Here is a 25,990-nt window from a genome sequence, read left to right on the forward strand (position 1 = left end):
CCTGGACCATTAAGCCCATCCTCCACCTAAACAAGCTCAACAGCAAATCCGAAGGTGAAAAATACCCGTGCATCGCTGCCGTTGCTTGCAGGCAGGCTGTCTCCAGAGCTGGTTGCAAAGATAAAGGCATCAAGATAGGATGGGCATCAAGGACAACTCTCTCACAGTCCTTTTCCCCCTGCAAAGGGATGTGCACAGGCAAGACGTCTCCTCTCCATTGCTCTCGGGACCATCCCGGCTCCCCCAATGCTGGTAAAGGCTGCAGGAGCGTCTCTGGGTGGGCTGACAGGCGGCTCAGCCTGGGCTAATGCCTCTCGTATTTATTGGAGGCCACAACAAAGTCTTCTAGGGCCAAAAGTCCCAGCTGGTGTAGAGCAGCATGGCTCATCTGCGGTGATGATTTACACAGAGCATCTGCTGCAAGGGGCGGGCAGGAATACATTAAAGCACTGTAAATTCGGGTGGCGGAGCAGCCCCAGCTCCCCAGCAGCCAGGGTTAGCTGGCCCTGGCAGCACGCGGAGTCCCGTGGGAGGACAGTCCCGAGAGAGAGAGGACGAAGGAGAAGGGGTATTGGCTGGGCCCCCAGCGCCAGCTGTGAGTGGCCTGGAAGAGCTGCTGTCCCGGGCTGCATCCTGACCCTCGTGGGCTGCACACAGCAACGGAGCTGCTGCAGCCCGGCGTGGGGGGACGCTCCGAGGCACCAGGGGAGCTGGGGTCCCAGACCCAGGGGACCGTGCACATCCCCTCTCCCTGGACCATAAGGACCACGTGCAAATTCCCAGCCTGGCATCGGCGACCTGCGGCCAGAGGCAAGCGCCCAAAGCAGGAACTTCAACTGCAGACCCTTAGATCTGCAGCCTCCATCCCCCACCTCCCTGCTGCGCAACAAGCCCACTTTATCGCAGGCATGGCTGAGCATTGCACAGAGCAAAGCGGACGTGGCTTTGCCGAGAGCCAGCAAGAAAAGGAAAGAGGTAATTAAACTCCTGACTCTGGTTACAAATATCGCATAATGAAATTAGCCCCCCGGTCCCAGGCTGTGAACTTCCTGCAGGCGGGCGCAGACTGCAGCAGCACCCCTTCAAGGGTACAGCAGCAGTGCCAGCTCACGTTCAGGGGCGTTCACGGGCCCTGCTCGAGGCTGGGCATCCTCTGAGCTCGCCACAAAATCACTCCCCCAAACCGCTCAAGGCTTGCGGGTGCAGCACAAACTCGTGGGGTTCCCACAGGGAGGGAGCTCTCTGCACCCGAACGGGGACAGCAAGCTCGTGCCCTCAGACAAGTGTGCTATTTCCATCAAACTTAAACATAGCCGGATTTCTGTAGGGGTTTCCAAATTTCCCCAGGTTCAACTGGAATAGGAGATTTTCATCAAGAGCAGCCTGGCACAGGAGCACGTACACGTTAGGCAGTTCCTGGATCCTGCTGCTTGGTATCCCCAGCCACGGAGAGAGCAAATTTGTGACTGCTTGTGAGCCCAGGAAGTCACTCAGAGAGGATGCTGCAGGGGAAGGATGACGTTAATTCAATGGGGAGGGTGCCTGTGTGTTGCTTGGGGGTGGAAAAGGAGGAGGGAGTGGAGCTGCCCCCACCAGATCTGGGAACCACAGGAGAATCTGATAGGGTTTCTGCTAGAAGGCAAATAACATCAACTAGCCTCCGGAGATTGTTTGTTTTCTCAGTAATATTAACATGCAAGAACTGGCAAATAAACAGAAATTTTAAAGAAACCACAAAATCTCTTTTTTCCTCTTTTTTTTTTTTTTTTTTTTTTTTTTTGAATCCAGAAGAGGTGGCTGTGCAGGTCTGGCCTGCTTAGTGCGCTCGGCGCTGCAAGGGATGCCTGCAAAGGGCGGACCAGGACAGGAAAAATGACAGGCTTATGTGGCCTGCTTAAAGGTGTAAGCTTAAAAATGGAATTAGAGCCTGGTTCTGCCCTGGTGCAGAGGTAGGATATTCCTCCTCTGCTGTGCTTGCCTCAGCCCTCTGTTCCGGTCCTTCGCTGGCCGAGCCGTGCAGGCGAGAGGCACCATCTCTGCCCTGAAGTTTGGATGTACAGGTACCTTCAGCGGGACTAAACCAACACAGCAAAGCTGCCGCTTGGAAAGAGCCAGGAGCAAATGGTGTCACCCACATATGCACTCGCATTTTCCCCTTCCACCAACAAAGCTGCGAAACGCCTTGATCCCCGCGTGGAGGTTGTTTGCTGAATCCCACTTTGAAAGTTCGGTGCAACCCAGAGCACCTGCACTTGCAAGGACACGGGCAGGGAGGGGAAGCTGTGCAATGTGAGGATGAAGCAGAAAAGAGCTCCTGCCAGTTGCACATGAAGTAGGGGATGGAGCGAAAGAGCCATGGGGAAGTGCTGAGGCTGTTTTGAAGGGCAGCCTCTGCACCGAGTCCGGGAGGAATCCACAGGGATCCACTCTGGAGAGTGAGAAGTGTGAGGTGCGTTTGCAAACAGACAAAGTCATCGGCTGAAAAATCGAGTGTTTGCAGCTAATTATTTTCAGAAACTGACCAGCTTTACGGCTGGTTGAATAATATTCATCAGATAAATTATTCATGATTTCTTTCCACTGATCAGCAAATCAATTAGCCACAAACCTCTCTTCAATTATTCATTCAGCTCCAGCAGGATAAATGGGGAGATTTATGACACAGACAACCAACTAACATATTTCCAAACAGGGACCCTTAAAATCTTTAAACCTTGTTCTGACCTGGCTCAAATGGCCCAGTGCTTTGATTCACCGTTAAACTCTCTGAGCTCAGGTCCTGCACGCTGCCTGCTCTGCAACGTCTCCTGCCACCCAGCATACCTGGGAGGTAAGGCAGCGTGGACCTGCAGGCACGGGACACCGAGAGACACGGTCTCGGGAGGTTCAGCAGGGCTCACGAGTGATCTGGAAACACAGGTGTGCTCCACGCTGAAGAAAACAGTAGGTATGGCCAAGGCAAACACAAGGTGCAGAAGTAACCGGGTAAGCAGCCTGCGGTGTGCGCGAGGCCAGGTGTGATGATGTGCAAATCTCTCCAGCTATAAACTCCACCGATATGGGCCTGTTGGAAAGTTACATTTCTGCAAATTAACCTCTACTGTTATATTTCACTGTAAAAGCAATCTCACACCGAAATGAAGGAGTGTTGACAATATTAAGCTGCACAGTAAACGCAAGTAAGAGTTATTAGATTAACAAATAGTCAGCTGGCTTCGCCTCACTGAAGAAGCAACCTTAGAGGTTGTGTAAGTGAAGCACTATTCAGCATAAGTGTGATAAGCGACCAGGACTGTGCTCTAAATTGCCCTGCTTTGCAAGACTTCACATCCCAACTATATTGGTGCTCCAACTCAGAAGTGAGGCCTTCCTGCCATACCTGGCACGGCCACAGGTCCCTCATAGCAATCTCCAGTATCGCTTGTTAATATGGTTGGAAATTAAGGTTGTGGCTGGCCTGCATAGATAAAGCGGGTCCAGATGTAGGAGGGCAGCTGCCGTATATGCCAGGCAAAGCTTCTTTTCCTGCAGCGATGTAGGAACAGGCGCAGGAATAGCGAGGCCCTCCAGGGGAAAAGCATCGCTTGCAGCTTTGATTGATCTGGTTAGTGGGTTAAGCTCATATTCATATAAACACACTTGCTGCCTTAATCTGTTTTCATTCAGCTGCCTGAGAGGGCCCCCTTCCCATATAGTCCCATCCATAACTGCAGAGGGTTCGTTCGTTTGGAGCAGCTTTGGCTACACGCAAGAGGGTGTGAAGGCACCCACCTCTGCTGGTGCTCACACCCTCCCTGGGGGATGCATGCCCAGCCTGGCATGGTGACCTGCTACAGAGCAGCCTCCAGCCTTTACCCCAAGAAACTGTTGGCTCTGGGTTCGATAATTTTGCAGTAGTTAGCACCTCAGTGCAGAGGAACTGTAGCCACATCAGGGAGCTGAGCCAGTCAGCGTATCGGGGGTAACTGCTGCTTGAGAGGCAGTGGGAGGCTCTGGGCCAGCCAATTCTGCGTCTCACAGGCGTCCCCCGTTCATCTCATGAAGGGACAGTGATTTCCTCTGCAAAGAGTGAAGGTGCAACGGTTCCCTCTTTGCAAAGTGCTGTGAGCCTGCAGGTAGGAGGGGTGCGAGCAGGGCTGCAAGCTGGCATCCCTCTGCCCTTCACCTTTCAGTGTTGCACATCCTTGGTGATGAAGACAGCTAAGCAAGGAGCCACTTCTCCTGGGTCACTGGTTCTGCACCCCAGGAAACACTCAAACTGAGGCTGGATGGCTAGGGCAGGACTCATCGCACTTCAACCAGTCAAAAGCCAAGGTCTGTGGAGTTGAGATTTCCCGAGGCATCAGTTCCCATCCCTGCCACCCACACGTAAAGCCCACCTAGGGCAGGGTGCCTTCAGCACTGCTGAGGTCAGAGCTGCCACAGCAACACCCCTGGCGAAGCATCGTACCTGTGGCTGGGCCGGGAGAGGTAGGAAGGGATAGCAGGGGCAGGAGGGGGACTGCAAAATTGATACTGAGACAGGGTACGTGCCTGGCCTGAGGTCCCCATGGGATGGTGCGGGACCTCTGCTACGGGGGGACGGGCTGTGCGGTGGAGGAAAAGACTGGGTAGCCCACTCCCCATTTTCCACCCCTGGGGCACAGCCAGGAGAAGGGCGTAAGGACAGCGTCCTGGACTCCGGGACTGACCACAGCTCCCCAGGATGGTGACAGGGAGTCCCGGGCTCTGGCACTGAGACCACCTCCAGGGGCTGGGGCTGAGCGCTCCGGGGCTCTAGGACTGACCGCAGCCCCAGGGCTGGGGATGGAGACGGGGGGATGGAGGCAGGGGTTCTGGTCTCTGATGTTGCACTTAGGTCCCAGGGATGGGGACAGGTGTCCCGAGGTCCAGTCCCAGCCCCCAGCGACACAAGGACAGGATCCTGGAGGACGAGGCTGCTCTAGGGTGCCGCGAACGAGGATGGGGGACCCCGGCCGCAGGATGGCGGTGGAGGAAACCCCAGCTCCCGGGAACGGGGGTCCCGGGGGACGGGGCTGCGCCCGGGTCCTGCGGACAGAGTGGCGGGCTCCAGGGGGGGAGGTCCTAGCCCCCCGCCCGGTGGCCACCGGTCTCCCCCCGGCGGCACGGGGCGGAGGGGGCGGTGGGGACGCCCCCCCCCTCCCCGCCGCACCGTCGCGCCGCCCCGCCGCCCGCCCCCAGCGCGCCTCCCGCGGACGGCGGAGCGCGGCGCGGGGCCGCGGGGCCGGCGGCGGGGCGGCGAGCGGCGGCGGGGCGGCCCGCAGCCCCCGACGGCAGCGGCGGCGATGCGGCGAGGCGGGGCGGCGGGCGGCGAGGCGGGGCGGCGGGCAGCGCGGCGGGGGCGGCGGGCGCCGTGGGGCTGATCGGCGGGCGGCCGGGGCTCCGCGGCCCCGGGGTGGGGGGGGGGGGCACCCGCCCGCCCGCCCGGCGCCGCACCCGGCACACGGATTTACGGCGCGGACTGCAGCCTCCGGAGCGGCCCCCGCAGGTAAGGCACCGCCGACAGCACCGGGGGACCCTGCCGCCCCCGCGGCGCGGCTCCGAGCATCTCCCCCCCCGCGTTAGCGCCTCGCCGGGCTCCGGACGCGGAACAAGTTTCCCCCGTTGCGGTCCCACCGGGCACCGTCTCTCTCCAGCCCTTTCCCCCCTCACCCCCCTCACCTCCCCCCCCGCTCCTCCATCGGATGCTGCAGGGATGGGGCTACCCCTGGCTGCGTCCCCGGCTGCGTCCCCCCCTCCGCCAGCCCCTCGCCCTCCCCTCCGCTCCCCGCTGTGCCCCCGCACCCCTGAGCCCCGGCGGGGGAGCGGCATGAGCCGGGATCCCGCTCGGGCAGCGCCGCGCACCGTCCGACCGCAGTGGGGGGGTGCCGGGGGCCTGCGGCCAACGCGCCCCCCAGAAGGAGGGTCGGCGGCCAGGTCGCGGGGGGAGAGCAGAGCCGGGTGCTTGGGCTGATGCGGGAGAAGCCTCTGTTGCTTTTGGACCAAACTTGGCTGCGGGAAACCTGCCCTCAGCCCGGGATCCCCGAGCTGGGACCCGTGGGACGGGGGTGTCCCCAAAGGGCATGTCCAAAGCCTCCTGCTGCTCAGGGTGCTGGGTGCCTCGCCTCGGCGGGTGGCCATCCTGGTCTCAGGGATGCTCTCCGGCTAGGCCTCAGCCAAAGGATGCGAAAGCCGTGCTCGACCTCTGTCCTCCCCAGGGAATGTGAATTCCCTCCAGCCTTCCTTGCAGCGGGGCTGGGTGCCGGGAGGCTCGCCTTGCGGGCAGGGATGCTCCCGGTCTCCACGCTGGGAACCCTTCCCCTTTGCAGTCAGCCTCAGAAAGCGAGTGTGGGAGTGGTGGCACAGCCTGGCGGTCAGCACACACCCTGGGGCATGGTGGGGGGGTCGGCCCTCCCCTGGGGATGCTGAACGTGTTCTGAGTGGGACTTTCCCCTCTCCTACCCCGCTAGCAGAGGCGCTGCCCACCCACAGACCTGATGTGCACGGGAGAACGTGGGTACTGGCAGGGGTCCTGCCTTGCTGGCGCTGTCAGGTGTGGATTTTACTCGGGGAGGGATCGGGGGGGGGGGCTTTTCTGCACTTGGAAGATCCCCGTTTACAGCCTTTTCCCCCATTTTCCTGCACGGTGGCAGACTGGCACCATCCGTTGGACAGACAGGCTGTGCAGCTGAGCTGTGACTTCCCGTGGGCGTGGGGTATCGATCCGCGGCTCTGCCGGAGCCCACGCGGAAGTTGTGCTCAGCCCAGCGCGTCGCCTGGGGAGCCTGATCTGATGCTCCTGAGCCCCAGGGGGGTCAAATCCGGAGTCCTGACTCCAGACACGCTGCTGTCATACTTCTTGTCGGGCAGCTGGCACAAGGGTTTAGGTGTCCCATGGTGTTTTTTGCCAGGAATCTGGGTGCCTCTTTAGCTGTGAGCTGTCTTCACCTGAGTCCACTCTAATGCCCAGTCCCAGTTCCACACCCTCCACATCTCCCAAGCCTGCTGAACCCCGTGGGTCCTGGGTAGCTCCTTGTTCTGACGCTGTGCCGGACTATATTCAGGCGGTGGGATGTCCACCGCGTGGCTGCACATCACAGGTGGCACTTGCCATCTCCCCCAGGTGCCCGTCGGGTGCAGAGGGTACCCTGGGCTCATCTGCAAGAACGGATGTGAGTGCAAGAGTCTGATCACTGCATGCAAAATCCTCCTCCAGAAATCCCCTTCTCCTGAGCGTCACCAATGTAAGATGAAATAAGCACGAATCCCGCAATTTTAGGGCTCTCTACAGGTTTTGCTGCAACGAACAGTAGACCGGGCTGAATATAAAATGGATTTTTCTCTGGTTCCCAGTGCAAAGCTTTTGCCGTCAGAATGAAAACAGGTATTTGGCTGCATGTTTAAGCTAGTTTTAGAGAAAATCGCCCCTGGTTAAGACACTAGCAGTACTAGGATCTGCAGCTCCATCCCATTTACCTCTGTGGCTTCAAAGGCTGCCTGAGCGTAACTGCTCTTAAACTCCCCTGGACCTGGCAGAGCCAGGGTTGCTGCCAGAGAGGTATCCCCCTGCTCTCTCTAAAAAAATAACAAGGGAAATAAATACAAAACACCATGCAAATGCTGGAGGAGGGTTTTCAGAGCTGAGGAAGCGAGCGTGGCTTGGCACAGCCCACGGTTGGAGCTCCAGTCTGGAGCCGGAGTCCCCGATACCGTGTCCCCGTGTCCCTGTCCGTCTCTGGGTGCCCTGTTCGTTGCTGGTGCTCTGAGGAGCTTTTCAAAGGAAACTCAGCGAGGGATCTGGGCCCTAGGCTCCTCTGCTGCCTCGCCGTGGAAAGGCGGTGGCAGCAGCGGGATATCCCCCAGGAGCATGGTGTACAGGCACATACCGACCTGGGAGACAGCCCTGCTTAGTCAGTTATTTAGCACATAGATCCAGAGAGAGAGCGTTCTCCTCTGCCTGTTCTTCTGCTTTAACGAATTGATAGGTTGCTGCTGATATTTTCCTATGGGCCACGTAAAAGCACAGCCCAGGCACTGTGGTGGAGCTCATCATCTTCCTGGTTTTTATTTGGCTAATGGGACCGTAACACTGCCCAGGGGTGGTGACAGGAGGAGGGGTGCAGGTCCTGCCACAGGCTCGGGGTGTCCCCCTCTGCGCGCAGGGGGACGGGAGCGTGCTGGCCCCGAGAGCCACGGCAGGGCTGTGCTGAAGCACAGCTACCTGGGCACTCCCTCTGCCTTCGCAGGTTGCTGCCGCTGCTCTGACAAGTAGCTTCGTGTGTAAACGGGGATTTCTTCAAAACTCCTGGGAAGAGCAGCTGGCAGCGGAATAGCTCTGTGGCAAAAATGCGTGTGCGTGTGTGTGTGAACTCCAGTCTAAACGGGAGAGGGAAAACATCCAGAGTTACGGAACTAATCCAAATGGAGTTGGCTTTCATCTCTCTCTGCAGCATCCTTTGTGTGGAAGGCATTTGCATTTCCCCAAAGTCAGTTCTTCCCTACCTGTCCCTCAAGCAAAGCCAGAGATATAGAGCAGAGGAAAGCCTTTTCACAAGGTGGGGGGTGGCTCTCCAGATCTGGAGAGAGGTGAACTCAAAATATTTGAGAAGGAAAGCTCTTATTTTAAAGTATTAACTCTGGACCCAGCAGAGGATTGCACACGCAGGCTGCGGTGTGCCCCACCATTGAGCGCAGGAACGGGGACCATTCCTGAGCTCCTACCACATGCGGGTGACCCATCTCGGGGCGGGGGTCGGGGGGGCTCACGCATGCCTCTGACCTGGCCCTAGCACAGCTCCGGGATGCCAAGACGTGCTCTTGCAAGTGGGTGCACGGAGTGGTCCAGCATTACCCCGTTTAGAGGTGCTGGGAGACCCCTGTGCCTCCCATCTAACAGCCACCTGCCCGGGGGGCCCCAGGAATCCTCTTCCCCCACCCAAAGCAGAGCGGTGGGCGGCTGGGGCTGTGGTCTGCAAACAGCTCCAGGGTGGACTGCTGCCATTTCGGAGGAAGCCTCCACCTCAGCGGAGACGCAGGAGATGCAAACAAAACAGGATTTCATGAGCGCTCTAGCAATAGCTATTAGCTATGCTAAAAGGATTAACAGCTCTGCAGGACTCATCAAGTGTTTAAAACATAACTCAAGCATCAAAGGCAGCTCTTATAGGCTACATTTTCACATCAAGTAACTCTGAAAATTCCTATCCAATTTAATTAAAACGTCCACTAGGCTCGTTAAAAGCAAAAAAACAAAAGCCTTTTTTCCTTAAGCACCAAGCCATTTTGAAGAGAGGAGTTTACAGAAAAGTATGCAGGCTTCTTTGTTAAAGAATCACCTTTGTGAAAGTCTCCTATCCCCAGACCACTGTGTCTGATTAATCTCAAGCTTTCCAAAAAGGAAATAAATACATTTTTGGGGGGTCTGTTTTTGTTTGGTGTTTTGTTTTGTTTTGTTTTTTTTCTCCTGGCTAGGGACCACAGAAGAAAGATGAAAAAGTGAGAAGAGCTTTGTAGAGAAAGTTAGATAAGAGGGTGGGGGAGTGTCAAAACCAGACCTATAATAGGAAACAAGCCACTGAAGTGCTGGTGAAAGTACCTTTCATCTTGAAGGCTCCAAAGTGCCGCGCAGCGCATGAATACACACAAGAGCTGGAAAATAATAGACAACAACTAGCATCGTGAGATGAAGTCACCACCTTTGCTGGCAGCAGAGTCACCACAGGCAGGTCACCGGCTCACTCACCATCAGTCCCTGACTGCCTCTCTGCTTGCTGGATTTGTCGCCGGTGGCGTGAGCTGGCGCAGCCAAGCTGTTCTGCAAGACCCCGGGCCAAAGTTTTAGATGCCATACTTGTGTGGCACTTACGTGAGGACGCGTGGTCCTGAGCTGGCCCGGCATGGCCGAGGCGTGATGGTGCTAATCAGCCCCTTCCCAAACCCCTTCCCTCGTGTCCTTGGTCCCTGGTAGCATCACCATCATCTCCCATAGGGTCATGATTTAATTCTTCCCTGTGATGTGCTGAGTCTCCGTGACGTTGGTCATCGCCCAGCTTCAGGATATAATCTCCCTGACCCCCCTCGCCCTCCTCTGGCTGCCTCAGAGGCCACTCTCGCCCCGGGGAGACATTAAATAAGGTAGAGAGGCTCCCTCTGTATGAGGTATAACTGGGGTGGTGACACTGGAGCTATGGGTCCATTAAACACAATATTTAAACTAAGTAAATGCTTTTTTTTTTTTTACATCCATAGAGACCTTGAACGTTTTAGGATTTCATCCCAGTATGTTAACTTTGTTGGTTTTGATCAATAATGAATTAGCATCCTCTAAAAATGATAAAATAGCTCCTCTCTTTCCTCTTGTTTATGGGCGAGTTTGATTTCTTCCTCTTTACTCTGTCCCCTGTGGTCAGAGGGTGCCGGGAAGGGCAGTGCTGAGAAACGCCATCAGGAGCAGAGCCGCTCCTACTGCATCTTCCAGGGAAGATTTGCAGCACACCTTGCCTCTTTCCTTCCCACTTGGCCATGTTCTCCAGGCAGATCGTAGGACTTGAGCAAACAGCCTCCTGTCCCTGAGAACCCTCCGGGCTGGCCCCGGGGACCCACCACGCTCCGGTGCTGGGGACAGCCAGCTGCAGTCATGCAGGGCTGGTGGCACGGGAAGGTGTGTGAGCCCAGACTTTATACCTGTGCACTCAGTGCACCATTGGGATGTGAGCTGCAGGAATTAGGAGGTAGGCAGGGTTTTTACATCAAGTGTTTATAGCACCTTCCTCACTTTGTGTCTAGACATAGCTATAAATGAGGGAGAGGGCTATTACCTAGGAATAAAACTACTGAAACCAGCCCTGGAGAGCTTGTCGCTGTATTTCCAAGGAACTGGGAGATTCCTTATGATTAATGTAACAATATCGAAGGCTGTAAACTCACCACAGTTGGGTACTGAGTCAGGGGACACACTTACAATGTACCTGCCACTTGCAGCTTAGACTAAGCATTAGCTATGGTCTCTTGCCAGCCCTTGGCCATTCCTAGGGCTGCCGCTTGCTTACACATCATGGGTTCGGTTCGACTGACTCCACCGACTGCAATAGCGTAATAAAACAGCCTAGCGATTGCCGAGGTATAATTTCTCACTGCAGCGTGGACCAGCGGTGGTGTGGAGCAGAGGAGAGGCCGTGAGCAGAGCCCGGACTGTGTAGCTCGCTGGGAAACCCTGCCTTCACGCCTGCTAACTTCAGGCAAGGAAAGCAGGAGCACGTGTGTGGACAGCCCGTGCCACCGGTGACCGCTCCGAGCCGTGCCGCGTGTGCGCGTGCGGTAGCGTGGCAGGGGGCTTCAAGCGCCTGTGCGGATGGGAAAAGCCTGGGATCTGAACCCAGAAACCCATCCCAGGCCTCACTTGCAAGATCATGCCCAGTAAATACTGCCGGGAGAAGTTGGACTGCAGGGTTCTCGGTTTTTTGGATGCAAATTCTTCTCTCTGATCTCTTCTTCTACCACGTCCAGCACAGCAGGGTCTCAGTCTCTGCCTAAGGCTTTGCAATACTGTTATAGCATCAGCAAAAGTAATAAAGAAGAGGATGGACTCCCTAGAAAAATACCGTGAAACAAACCACTGACGCTTTTGACCAATGTCCACAGAGAGAGCACAAAGACTTATTTTTTCAGCTAAGAGGAACCTACCTACGCTAGGTCTGAACGATGGAGTGCAGTGGCAGGAGATGTCTCTTCTGAGCCCTCCGTTGAGGGGCTGTCATTAGAGGATGAAGGAGGGGATGGAAAGGGTCACACGGCGGTTGGGACCTGTTGGGACCTGCTAGCGCGCGGCTGACCTGCCTTCTGAGGGACGAAGGATGGGAAGGAGCAGCAGCACGAGCGGTTGGTGCAGGAGGCAGCAGGCGGGAAATTTGGGTCAGCACCTTTGTGTCTGCAGGAGATGCTCCCTAAGTTAGTTTTCCACCTCCAGGTTAGGTTTCCTCCCAAGATGGTGCGCCGTGTCCATGCTTTGTTCCCCCCAGGAGTTTTCATGTGCCACACATTCAAGCTTAGGAGGCGCTTGGGTAATACTGGCCTTCTAAGTACCTAAGATCTATTAAAAGCTGCTCTCATTTGACTCCATAAAGAATGCCATTGGGAATACAGCAAAGCTGCTTGGATGTGAGTAAATATTGGCCTTGAATGAAGTTGCTGATAATGGGAGATAAGTTATCAACAGCTGTTTAACCTAATATTACTGCCATACAAGATAACACTGAGCTTTTGCAATAGGTTAATAACTAGACGCAGAATCCCTCACTGCATACAAAGACACCTGACAGACTGCAGCCTTAAGTTTTTCCCCCTGGAGCTTTATTACAGCTGAAGGAGCACGTAGCAGGGAAATGCGCTGGTGGGTCAGGCCTGACTTCGGCAGCAGCCAAAGGCGATGCTGTTGAGCGCACAGCTCTGTGCAGCGGCTGGGGGACGAGCGTGTTTCCCTGCAGGTTTAGCTCCACCAGATCAGAGGGGCTGGGATGGCATCGCTATAGATTATATTAGCGGAGCTTTTGCTGCTGCTTTTCGGGCTTGAATCCCTGTGCTGGGCAATGCCTGCATTGCACGTCTGAGAGCAGTGACCATGGAGCAAAGAGTGAAGGAAGGTAGGTTATACCTGGCATTAATACAGATATTTGGCAGGTGGTGTCAAAACATAAAGTGTGCATCAGTTACAGATCACAGGATCTCCGCAGAAGGGAACACAGCTGATCCTGTACAAGATATTAGCCCACATTTATGGGTGTATTTTCCACATCATCTTAGATGGCTACTGGTCTCTGGTATGACTGTTACAGACTGCTGTTGGACCTGTAATTCCACAGGGTTTTTAGAAAGAAGAGGTTGACAAGGGCCAGAAGCACTCAGGTAGATTGGAAAGGCTCTTCTAGCAAGCAGCTCTTGGCTGTGCAGCCAGCTGCACGCACCGGACTTCGCAGAAGGGCTTCTCCCCTGGCATACCCAAAGCGTAGAGCTGAGGCAGGGGGATGTCTCCAGCCATCTCCCCACCGCCGCAGCGTAGGACTTCGCCGGCTCTTTTAGTTACATTCCTCTCACTTGATCCTGGCCACGGATGCTGTAGCCTTTCAGCGTTCAGCTTCGCAAGTCAGAGCCATCTGCTAAGGGAAGGGCTGGGGTGGGATGTGGAGGGAGCGGACCACCGCCTGGCCTCCTCCGCCTGCGGGAGCCACAGGGCTTCTTGGTGCTTTCCCTGAGCATCAGGTGGACGTGAGGTCACCGGTGTTAATGCCCAGCTGGGACGTGCCTTGGATGTCTCTGAAGACACCGATCAACTCGACCGAGCCCTTGGCAGAGGCTCCTGGCAGGAGCTGGGCTAGCTTTCAGTGCTCCTGGCTCCCAGCCCCTGCTTTATCCAGCAGACCACGCTGCTGCTCAGCAAAGCTGGCTGCCGGTGCTAGGACGGCAGCTGCAGTCCTATTGATCCCTGTGGGGATGATGAGCCCAAATGAAGACCCTTGGGAAATCAGCACAGAATATAAAAATCTGGCTGCAAAGCAGAGGCTCGGACTCTGACAGCTCTGCAGATAAACCCGTGTGAGAACCCAGCTGTGCAGAGCATCCACAGAGAGCCTGCTTTGAACATGAGTTTGATGCTCAGGATACATAAGGAAATCTTCATCCCTTCCCACGTGCCCATCACACCTTTCCCTTGTTCCAGAGGAAGCATCTGGAAGTGGATCGAGGTCCCTGCACCCGTGGAGGGGACAATTCCTCAGTTCCCCTGGGCCCACGTGGTTCTTCCTCAGGTTGTGAGGCTGGAGGGAGCAAACAGATGAGCACCTTGGAAACACGCTCTCTCCAAACCTCCCACGGTCTCAGGGCTGAGAGGGTCAGAGAAATGCTGTAGCCCCCCAAAATGAAAGAGAAGCCTCTCCATTTCCTACCACCGCAACAGCTGCTGCACAAGTAGATGGGGACATGCCCACGTGCAGGCCCTGCTGCACTCCTGGCGTTTAAATCTTGTCTATGGAGATAGCTGGGCACAGGGGCTGCGTGTGCCTGAAGGCACGGTGGCCTTGCTCGGGTGGGTTGTAGAGAGCTGCTGCGTTCTCAGCATGTCAGGAGCTCTGGGTAGTTGCTTTTGGGCTAGCCCCATTAAATAGTTCATAGCGTTGCCTGCTCAGGCAAGCAAATCTCTGGGGTCTTGCTGGTAACTCCAGTTAAGAAGAAAACCGCTATTATTAATCCTTGTACGTAGCCGCTTTTTCCCCAACTCCAGCATTTTGGCTGAACTTTTCCCCCCACGCTGTTTGCAAACCACGCAGCGCACGAGCATGCCCTCGCCCTTCCCACACGCTAAACCGAGCAAGGTAGCAAACAAATTGCGGGTCCCCGGTTGTCCTTAGCAATTAGCAGATAGCTCGGGCTGGCAGCTTGCCGCTGCCCTGGGATGGCTTTTCTGTTCCCTGCGGGTTCATTTCTGCAACAGCAGCAGAGCCGGGCGATTTAGGTTAGCTTTTCTGTAGCCACCTCCTGCCCTTGCACATCATTTACATTGCGAGGTTAAAGTGTAGCCTGATAGAAACTTTATTATTAAAGATAACGAGTTGTTGCGTTACTAAAGTTAAGACAGCCTGGGTTGACCCCTCTGGACTTGTATGCCTACATTTAAAAAGCTCGAGAAACTCCTGTAGACCTGCTGGCAGCGTGTGAGTGATTCCCTTGTGCTGAGGCTGGGCGAGTTCTGCAGCCAAGCAACTGCTCCCTGCTGCGGACTGCAACCTTGAGATTCTCTTCCAGAGCTGGATTTTAAGCTCCTGTTGCAGTTTACCTCTGCAAGCCGGCAACATCTTCCCTGCTTTTCTGCATTTCCAGGAGAACCTGCTGCGTAGCGGTTCTGCCGACCAACACCTCCCCTTGCCCCGCGCAGGCTGTGTGCCTGCACTTCGGCTTCCCAACCTGCCGGTACCACGCGCCAGTGGTGCTAACGAAGATTTCATTGCTGCTACGCATCCTTTTCCTGGGCAGCTTCCACATAATTAATTTACCTGTGGAGCTGTTGGCTCCTATTCTAAAGCTTTCTTTTAATCCCGTTGCAAAATACCCAGCTTCTGATTTGTTCTCGTTAGAATTCCTCTGATGTATCTTAAATTTCGGTGAGCACCACCGCTGGTTTTCAGCGTGTGGCACAGCAGTGAGCCACCTACGGCTCCCCGGGAAGGGGAACCCCTTCCTTCCTTCCTTCCACTCCTCCTCACCCCTTCTGCAGTTCCAGTAATAGAATCACTGGTTTGTTCAGTTCTTATTTCCCTGATAGAAATCAATCTCATGTTTTCTTTGGTTTTTCCTTCGATTTCTTAGTTTTTCTGATCTTCCCATGTTTCCTGCAGATACACAACCGGTCCCACCTAATAACCAGCACAATTTTTTTTCACCTCGCATAGCATCATGCTCTGGTAGAGTTTGGGCAGTGCTTGTGCCTCCCTGGCTTGGGGTGTGGGTCATGGTGGGGCTTAATCATCTCTTAATTACTTCTGTCCTCCTGCGTAACGAGGCTTTGGCAGTGAAACCTCACAGTCCTGCGCAGATCTTACCTCAAATTCACGGGAAGAGATGAACGGTCCTTTGAACTCCATGCTCAAGTCTAGCGGGGGGGTCTATAGGAAATTTAGAGATGCAGAAGAACTTTGCAAAGTTGTGTTGCACTATTTCCTTGGCAAAGGCAAAATAAAACCATCCAGAGAAGAGGGAAGAAAGGGTAAAGGAAAATGCAGCAGTCATCGAAAGAGAAAATACAGAAGGAGAGGGGAGAACTGGCACCCTTAATGTGAATTTGAAGGGGATTTATAAACCTGAAGTCAAATAATCGTAGAGCTCGGGTAGTTTAGGTCACGTTATTGGGACTCACTGCTCTTCATTAACCTTCCAGCCACCCGGGTTCAGGTGTCAGCTCAACATCAAACTGCAACCGATCAAAACTTTCCCTGTTTGAAAAATTGCTGGAAAATTGGGTTTTCAAGTGACTGAATGTGATTTTGAGGCACCTGCCTTCCTCAATACTGTTAAATCATTCAAGATCAAAAAAATCTGAAAACAGGTATTTGGGCCTTAAATCCAGTACTGGACTCCAGCCAAAAAGAGCTGGGGGGAAAAAAAAAAAAAATCACTGTTGCATTTATTTGTAAGTGAGGAGTCTGTACTTTGCCCCACATGCTACGAGGGGGCTTCCTCCCCCCCCCCCCCCACCTCCCCAAAGAGGTGCGGCAGGAGCCAGGCACTGCCTTGCCCGGAGAGTAAGACAGAAAGCAACTTTGATTATTTCCACAGTGAATAACCTCTTTTTTTTTTTTTTTTTTTTTTAACCGATGCTCTCCCCGGCCCGGCGTTACACGAGGCTGCAGGGAGAGAATCAGAAAGACGCTGTTGAGTTGGGAAGTTGCTCAAGCAGCTGCGGGATGAGGGTTGTCCATCACAGCCTTTGATTTGGTTGGGAGATAAAGTGGAAGCGGGTCTGGAGAGTAAAAGAGGCTTTCCCAGAATAGCTGGGACTTATCGGGGGCTGAGACACACACACGCTATGCCAGCCCCAGGTCTGCTGCTTTATTTCTGTCTCACCCCTCTGGAATATAGGGATTATGCTGGAATGACGGAGGTATCAGGTGAAGACTGCCAAGTGAGACGTTCCTTACGGTGGATGCCATGCGAGGAGTGCCCATTTTGGAAGATGTGGTGGAAGCCCGGGTGAGCAGCCCAGCTGCAGGCAGAGCGACTTCAGTTTGGATCAGCGGCGGGCGCTGATGTCACCAAGGCACCTCTAATCAAGGGCTTTCGGTCCTTCCACGGCGGCCTCCTACAAAATCCATAGTGCTGTGCAGCGCAGAGTAGCTGACTACAGTTTTGCAGTACGTTCACAGCAGAGCTACCTGCTCAGATCGAGTTGTAGCCAAAATGTGTGCAATCAGCTGTGCAACGTTCTTGTAGCATCCCAGAAACTCGGTGGGACCCTGTAACCGAACGTTTGCCCGATGCATGCAGCGGGGTGGAGTTGAGGGTCCCTCCTAAAACTTGCAGCCTGGTGTTGTGCTGCTGCTTGGTGCTGAACGGGGCGAGTTCTGCCTATCTCCTGGGGTTGGGGGTCCTTTAGTGGCTGTTGCTGTAAAGATCATAGGGGACCCTGCAGTGGTATCAGCACGTAGAAATGCAGAATCCCACCAGTAGCTTCTACTGGTCTTCTGCATCATGTTATCTGGTTTAATATAAAGTGTCTGCAAGCCGTCACTGGGCAGGAATCCACTGTCAGCCAGCTGTCAAGCTTAATTAGGTTGTCCTGTAAAATATCTTGCATATAAGTAAATCAAAAAGAGTGGGGCCCATAAAAGGGCCAGCATGTGGCACATTCATGTTATTTATAGGCTTCTCTGTGGTGCTCATCACCATGGCAGCTATGAAGGTCGATGCTGAAAGTTGTAAGGAAATGCCACATATGTTTGAAAAAAGCCACGTGTGTGAAATAAAGTGGGACTTACGCGTTCCAGCGGAGCTGGGAAGCAAGGGTGCGATGTCCCGTGGGGTGCCCCCCGCCCCACAACAGCAGGATGAGTGGGGAAGGGGATACGGCAGGCAATAGCAGGTCTGGGGGCTTCTGGGGTTGTAGAGCCCACAGCCTGCTGCTGCATCCTGCCATCTCCTTGGAAAAGTTGGGAATAAAACATAACTCCCATTCTCTGTGTCCTCTGCTCCAAGGCTGGCCCAAAGCTCCATCCTTCCTTCTTCCAGCCCAAGTTTATTCATCACCAATTTATCCTCATCCACCCTGGTAACGGCACTGTCCTTTGGCTTAAATAGCTCTACCCCCCCGCTGGTGCTCGTGGCCCTGCTGCATTTGGCAGCGCTGCCCCCACCCCTGCCTTGCCAGGCTGGGGAGCGGGGTCCGTGCAGGGTGCGCACCCCATGCAGCATGGCGCGGTGGCTCAGCACCCCCAGCCAGGGGCATCCCTGGGCTGCTGAAGTTTAGGCCAAAGAGCCCAAAAGTACCCACCTGGAGGAGGCTGGAGATCCTTTCATACAGTTTCTGCTCTTGAGGATGAAGCCCTCACTTAGCAGCCTGCTTTTCATACCTTTCTGTTTAATTATACTGAAGCTAGGTGTCATTGCTTACTCCCAGCTTACTTTCTACAGCTAGCTTTTTTATAGTATTCTTTCTACTTCATTATAACATTCTTTCTACTTAAAAGGCAAACAAAAGCAGCATCTCCTCATGTGAGGCCTGCAATTAACAGGTGAAAAGCCTGCTCCTGCCATATCCAAGCAGAATTGGTTTGAGCATCTGCACTTCAGTCTCTGCCTGGAAAGTAGCCGCTTGTGCAGCGGTATCAGCCCCAGCAGCATTACTCCAGAGTGACTCCCAGGAAGATGGGTAGTGAGCCCTCACCGTGTTCCTTTTATTCTAAAACTACCTGGTCTCTCAGCTGGCACCAATGATCCTAATTCCTCCATGTAAGCTGGTCAGGCTCTTTCTCTCACTGGATATATCTCTATCTTCCTGCTTGCATCAGGTTGTTTCTTTCCCTCAGGGTGTCATTGCTCAGCCTTGACCCTAGAAGCCCAGAGCTTTTAAGCCAGTTCTTCAAGGATCTGTCTTTTCCTGTGAGAAAAGCTTTCTACAAACCCAAATCTTCCTTCTCCTTAGCTAGCTGTGGCTTTTCCATCTTTTGTCAGGAGTTTTTTCTCTAAGGACTCTTGAAGAGGGCTGTTTCTCAGGAGCTTCCCTGGTGCACGCAGTGCCTTTCCCATCATCCGTGCTCCTCTGCAGCAGAAATCATACCGTGCCCATTTTCCCCTCACATGGGGATAAGGGGGTGCTTTTTCCCCTCATGTTCATGTCTCATCTCTGCAGGCAGCCTTAGTTGGTTGACGGGCCTTTTGTTTCCATGAAATAAATGCCGTATCCCACGACAGCCACCTGTGGGCTCGGGTAACTGCTCCCAGCCCTGCACCTGAGCCGCAGCAAGGACGTGTTCCTTACCATGTCAGGAAAGCCCCAGGGGATGTAAAAGTCATTAGTAAAGTCACTGTTTCTGCCTGTTGATGTTAACCATAATTCTATTCCTGCAGGAGCACAGAGGTTCACACATATATGTTTATAAGCATTCGATTTATGCTTTCTTAATAACAGTAAAGTGCCTTTGCTAAAGGCATTTGGTTAAAGAGCTGAAATAAATAAACACACTGGGCATTTTTTTCTGGGGAAAGGGAAGTCATGGGCTGTCCTGGAGTTATACAACTGCTCCGCTAACATTTACTGCCCTGTTGCCTACTGTTAGTCCCACGGACACGATGGGTCCTGCTCTTAGAAATGAGCCCACGTGGGTAATGAATGCTGGGCAGCTGGTGCAATGCTTTTTCTGGCTCCTACAACTCCATTCAAGAGCTCTTCTTACAGAGCAAATACATAGGGTCTCTTTTTGCTCTAAGACTTATATGCTTATTAAGCTTTCTGCAGCGGAAAAAAGATTGCAAGGCAATTCAGCTTGCTAGCTGGGTCATGAATCGATGTATATGTTATGAATGGCAACAATATGTGTGTGCCCTGGGTTTTACCCAATCCTATCAAGCAGTAATACAAGTCAGGATGAAAATAAATCTTAATATCAACTGCCTTACATGAAGCAAATACTTATTTTACATAAAACCTAATTTTAGAATGTCAGGACTGCAGCTGATCCACTTTGTCTCACCATGACTTAGCATAATGACATACATATAGATATGCATATGCATATATATAGATATATGTATTTGTAAACACGCTCTATTTTTCCCTGTTTTTTTGCTGAATGTAAGTGCCCCAAGAGCCAGCACTTGCTCTCTCAGTGAGGAATGTCTCTGCACGCTAGCAATCCTTCTCTTCCTCGCCTGGGCGCAGGGAAGGCAGCACGGGCGCTCAGCCCTGCCGCGTTAACACGCAGTTAGCGTTATTTCTTTGGGCGGCAGCAGCTGGGAAATGCCAAAGCGTGGCTTTAACGCTGACTTCCAGCGTCGCTGGGATCAACACATCACCCTGGGTAAAATGAAACGCGGATGGGCGTCAGGCCCCGGGGATGCTGGTGGGGGATGCTGCCTGCAGCCCTGCCTCCCTTGCCTGCGGCAGCTGGCCCCCGCTGTAGTCATCCCAGCTCTGGCAAAACAGCAGCAGCAAAATGCGCTCTAGCATGGGATTAAACAGTTTGCGTGCCCTTTGTCTGATACCCGTGGAAGGCATCCAGGGAGTGCCAGAGGTTTCGAGGGAAGGCCCCGAGGGAGTCAGGATGTGCTCAGGTTTTCAAGAGCTCTGGAAAAAGTAGCGGAGAGCTTTGCTTTTCAGCAACAAAAAGTACTTTTCAGCATTACGCTTTCCTGCGTCCTCCCTGCGCTGAGTGTCTGAGTTCATTTATGCAGCTATATTAACTTTCACTTCACCTTTCGGTGGTGTTTCCTTCCCCTGCATGCTTTTTCCGATGCACAGCCCAGCCTCCTCCAACAGGGCTGGGTTTATAGGAAGGGTTTGGATATGCAGCAGTGGGATGGGGTCTGGAGAAGCCCGTCTCGTTCTTCCCTGACCACACAGTGATTCACACGGTGGTCTGTGCCAGCCAGCTCCGGGAGGGTCCCCAGGGACACCCCATGGACCAGAATCGCACCAGGGCTTGCACAGCCGCTGCCCGTGATGCTTCTGCCCACCCAGGTCCTTCGGGGCCCCACGCGGCATCGGGGAGGCTGGGGTGTGGGGCTGGGGACCCCTATGGTTGTGTTAAAAGCTTTGCGATCCTCTCTGCCTGGGAAGGCAGCAGGCTCTCGTGCAGCTCGGGAGGTTTTTGGCTGGCACTGGAAGCCAGCGTGGAGCATCTAGTGCTGGTGGCTGGAGAACAAGGCTCTGTGCGTCAGCCGAGCGAGTCTTGCACGCTCAGGAGCCGGAAAGCAAAGTGAAAGGCACGGCTTCAGGTTACTTTGTAAGATGTTGCCATGATCGTAAAGCTACTCGTGAGAAGTCTGTCGTGGGAGGCCCACGTGCTCGGAACCAGCTGCCGGTGGTTGTGTGAGGCCACGTTGTGGTGTGGAGCAGCTCTGATGAACCAAATGCCTGTGCAAATGGATAGGGGTGTGCGGATCCCCAGAAGCTGTGGGGAAGGGGCTGTGCTGGGGTGCTGCTCTCCCAGTGAGGGGAAAAGGTCTGCCAGAGCTGCCTGGAAAGGAACGGAGAGGTGCTGCCGCCCTGGGAAGGCGCAGCCCTACCTCTCTGCCGGAGGAGCAGAGCAGGTACTGGAGATTAAATGAGCTGCTGCTCTCTGCTTCTTAAAAGAAAATGGTGTTTGCTGGCAGCACGACAGATCTGACATCTTGAGCCATTGAAACGCTCTCAAAATATAAATCAGGAGGAAGTGCTCAAAGCCCCGGTGTGGGGAGAGCTCCTCCTCCCTCCCGCCGCCCTCTGCCGGGGTGGCAGAGCCCCGGTACCCCATGGTGGGGTGGGTGAGGACGGGAGCTCCCACTGTGGCACCGGTTTGATTTGGCGATGCATCGCCGAGCCCATCGCTTCTGGCTCAGCTGGAGCAGGCCTGGAAGGAGAAACTGATTGTGATTTAAAGATGTCAGAATCAGGAAATCCATCGTGTCCCTCGCTAATCTGCTGCTGTGATTAATTACCCTCACCATTAGCTGCCCGTTACAAATATACACCTTATTTCCAACCAAAATCAGTCCCTGGGCATGGCTGCGCTGCACAATGATGCATGGAGGAGTGTGGAGGGGCTGAGCAGCCGCAGGCAGCCGGGCAGCACAGACACCCACTGCCAGCACCCACGGGCCAGGAGCAGGGGGGACAGGATGCCCCCATGACGGGCAAAGGGCTTCTGCGAGGGAGATGGGACCCCCGCCGAAGGGCTCGGGGATGTTGCAGGGTGGTGGTGGCTTCAGGGGGAGCAGGAAGGGGACGGGGAATGGCACCCTGCCCCCGGCCCCTCGCAGAGCACCCTCAGGACCCGCTCGCAGAGCGGTACATCACGTACCGGTCCCCTTCGCCCGCAGAAGGATCTTCCAGCAAATGCGCAGGAAGAGTCTCGCTTAGGCTCTGAACTAAATTGTGCAGTAAATTAAGCCTGGTCTGCATGAAATTTCCTCCGCACGTACGTTCTAGGGTGAACCTGGGAACAGGTTTTATCCAAATTCTCCTGTCTTTTGTCTTTAATTTAAAAAGTTAGAATCTCATGTAATTGCCTCTGTGCTCTTGGAGAATTGGGTAATACTAAGAAACCCTCCGGTGGCTAATTGAATGCCTTATAAATGTTCCGACTGTAAGCAAAGTTCTCTGTCTTACATTATAAAGATATTTAGGTCCAATTCTGTGCTAGGGTGATAATTTTATGAGGGATTTTCATATCTTTTGGACGCAATATGGAATGGATCGTTACCTTTTTTTTTACACTTAATTGCTTTTATCATCCAGAAATATTCAGCGTTTAATGATAATAAAGCACTTCTGCTAAGGAGGCCAAACACCATATACATTATTGCCTCATGATGCTATAGTGCACAGCTCCTTGGTACTGCGTTTCTGTGTGTCGTCCTCCCCTTTTGGCAGAGGGGGATGCTGAGGCCAGGAGAGCAGCAGCTCACCCCAAACCACCCTTCGGCCAGGAGGGAAGAGCACTTTGATGTTCAGAGGTGCAGGCCAGAGCCCCACAAAATTGGGAAATTTTCTCGGTTTCCCTAGCGTCTATGTTTTCTGGCTTGCCAGTGCCTTCCCTGTGGCAGCCAGCGGGTGAAGGATGCTTCTGCAGCAGTGGGGATGAGGTGTCCAGGCATTCTGCTGCCGAGCTCAAAGCTCATCAGGAGCAGTCTGAGCAGGCACAGAGTTTGTCTTGAATCAGCCAGAGTGCCTTGAACAAAGGAAATTTGCTGCTCTTGGGGCAGCCAGGTTGCCTGCCGGGCTGGCACCTCTCTGCCGGCTTTGCTTCTCGGAGGCAGGGATTCAAAACTAGGTACAGATGTTTGCTCACTGTGTTGCCCATAGCTTTCCAAGAATGCATTTTTCTATGGCCTTCTATAGCTTTTAATTAAAAGCACTCACATGATTTATTAATTATTAACTCTTTATAGATGCTACAAACCCATTGCAGATATCAGTGGCGTCCTACTGATGCTTATAAGCTCATCAGCAGACATTGTAATTGATTGCTATAAGCAATCAGCTGACCTGTTGGGCCCTGCAACAATTGATTAACTATTCATTAAAACATCTAGAAATCATTTATGAACCTTTTATAAACTATTTATAAGTGAGCAGGGACAGATTTATTCATTACTGTTCCATAGGCTTACAGCGGAGGGACGGAGGGAGCACTGAGCTGCGGCTCCCAGCAGCAGTATGTCCGTGGGAAACGTGCCCAATGTCACAAGAAAACCTTCATTGCTCCATCTATTTTCCCAAATTATACTGGCTTCCCACAGGCTCTGGGGGTTAAGCTTCCTGATGGATGTGGATCATCCTCCCAAGGATCAGAAGTGACACAGAATGGAGAATTTTCTGCTATTTTGCAGAGTCAGGTAGTTTAGCTAAGTAGGGGCTGGCGAGAATCCAGTAGCAGCTCTTTAATACACTGCTGGGCTAAACTTAAAGAGGAGGATGAGCAGGCTTGTGTGTTGCTTTGCTTCTAGGAGGATAGGATTAAATTACCCATCCCATTTTCCTTCGTAGGAGTACGCAGGGGTGTAGAGAGCCAAAGGCAGCAGCTGCCAGCAACACCCCGTCGGCTGCTGGGCACTCTCAGGCAGCGAGCTGATTCCCAGTTAAACTGGGGACGGAGCACGAGGCTCAGGTTCAGGGCTTACATCTGAACTTGACTCTAGCATGGATTGTTTAGTTTTCAGGGTTTTATTTTCCAACTAGATGAATTTGTAAGTGGATAATGGGAAAAAAAAAAAGTCTGTTTTCTTCTACTGTCAGCGCAGTAGGGGAAGGGAAGGTGGAGTGGCATGGCTCAGCGTAGGTGTCATGACTCTTTTCCATGTTCCTGGTAGGTAGCATTTGTACTTGAAAGCGGAGACTTTCCCGGGGACTTTCCCTGGTGAGCACTGCCCAAAACGAGTAACGCTGTTTCTCGCTGCGGAGTCTCAAAACACTTACTGTCGCTATGGGTTATCTCCAGCCCACAGAAACGTGCATCGCTTGACACCGAGGAGCCTCCTCATCTCTGGAAGCTCACCGTCACCAAACAGAAGTTGCAGATATAAACTCCCCATGTGTTGACAGAAGAAATGACGCCTGTAATGGGATCTTAGCATCTACTATCACTTCTAACAGTCCATCTATAATCTTGCCTGCAGCGGATGCTGTCTAGCAAGACATGGGGATAAGTGATGCCTTCCTAGGAGCTGGTGTTCAGTGTAGCATGTCTATCAGCTAGCAGAAAGGGGACAGATGTGTCCCGTGTTTATTGCAAGAGGTTCGTTCTTTCCTTCCTCCTTATCTGCGTTGTCTTCTTACTGAAGATGCTCAGCCGACCGCTGAGGGCCAGGCTGTGCATGAACTGGAGGGATGACTCCTTGCTCAGCGGAGAAGGGGATCTCAGCGTTAGCAGCAATCTGACGGTGGCAGATTCGTACGGCAACGAATGGTTAGTTGTGTTTCAAGACCTTGTTTAAATTTACAGAAGGGGTGTATTTACACACACGCGATTCATTCAATGGAAAGCTGCATATGATTATTATTTAGTTATAAACTGGACTAATTTGGGATTTGCGCTGGGTGTGCCCTGATCAGTTTACAGCTGGACTCAGGTCAGATTAGTGCAAGCCTGAATGTAGCTGGGCTCTCCCAGTCCTGCCATTGCCGAGGGCCAGAAGCTTGTAGGGTATCCTGCAGGATGTAGCTCACGCAAACATCATGCAGAATGGCACTTGTATTTGAGCTCAGGGGAAAGAAAAGCCAGCTCTCCACAGTCTCTCCTACAAGTACACTTAAGCTATTTTGAAGTATGGAACAAAGAAATCAGCTTTCAATGAGAAGGGAACACAAAGACGCACCCAAAAATCCATAGATGGCTCAGAATTGACATAAGAACACTCAAATCAGCGTGCTCCTCATCCAGCTCTGTCCCAGGACCAGGGGAAGCTTGGAGGGCCAGAGGACCCGCCACCCCAGCCAAGAGGCAGGGATGAGCACCACGGGAGTCGTTGCACCCCCCCCAACTCATACTGCGAGCTGGAGCTGCCCTTATTTCTGGAGGGCAAAGAAGTACAGGAGGTGGGGAGCATGTCCTGCCCAGGCCAGCTCACCCCGTTCCTGCAGCAGGACATCGGGGTTTAGCTACGTGGTGAGAAACACCAGGCTGTGACTACAGGCAAGATGGCCAGCCACCAGCATGACACACAGAAGAGGCTGGGAAGGGGGGGTTTGGAAGGAAAGGAGGTCTGGGAAGGACTGTGGGGCTTCCAAGGTGGGAAGAAACTCCCCAAAATTGAGCTGAAGCAAAATTCTGGGGGAAGCAGCCCAAAGAGCATCTCACAGAAGCAGAGATACATCCCCGCTGGCCAAGAGCTCCTCTGAGCACTGTCCCCTCCCTGGGCCAGCACTCATCAGGCAGAGCAGGATGGAGCTAATGGCTGTCCCCAGGGAAGGAAGCAGGAGTGCTGCGGTGCCAGCCAAGAGCAGCCCAGGAGGCCAGTCCCTCCTCTGGCAGGAGCCCACAGTTGAGTGAGCAGAAAGCTGAGTTAAGTGATGAACAGCCCAAGCCATGCTCTTATCAGGAGGGGGTCAGGGCTCTGCAGGACATGGCACAAGGTGAAAGGAGGGTCCCACCATCCCTACAGCAACATGGTGGTGGTGGGTGCTACTTGGCTGGGGAGCTGGGCAGCTCCATCCCAAAAGCACAGCTCCCCTCAGCAGAGCACCCCAGCCCCAGCGGGGAAAGTGGCTCCCCCAGCACCACAAAAGGGACCACCATCACCCCCAAACTGGTGT

At 53.6% G+C, this 25,990-nt stretch overlaps 1 protein-coding gene across 1 annotated transcript in view; it reads left to right on the forward strand.

Moving 5' to 3' along the window:
* The first annotated feature begins 5,263 nt into the window (after positions 1-5,263).
* TMEM121 (transmembrane protein 121) overlaps positions 5,264-25,990 on the forward strand; it is a 37,785-nt gene continuing 17,058 nt past the window's right edge. The window contains exon 1 of the mRNA XM_054833669.1: positions 5,264-5,509. The gene's annotated coding sequence lies outside the window, so the exon portion shown is untranslated. The remainder of the gene's footprint in view (positions 5,510-25,990) is intronic.

The sequence above is a fragment of the Grus americana genome, chromosome 8 (genome assembly GCF_028858705.1).
Source record: "Grus americana isolate bGruAme1 chromosome 8, bGruAme1.mat, whole genome shotgun sequence".
Classification (NCBI taxonomy): Eukaryota; Metazoa; Chordata; class Aves; order Gruiformes; family Gruidae; genus Grus; species Grus americana.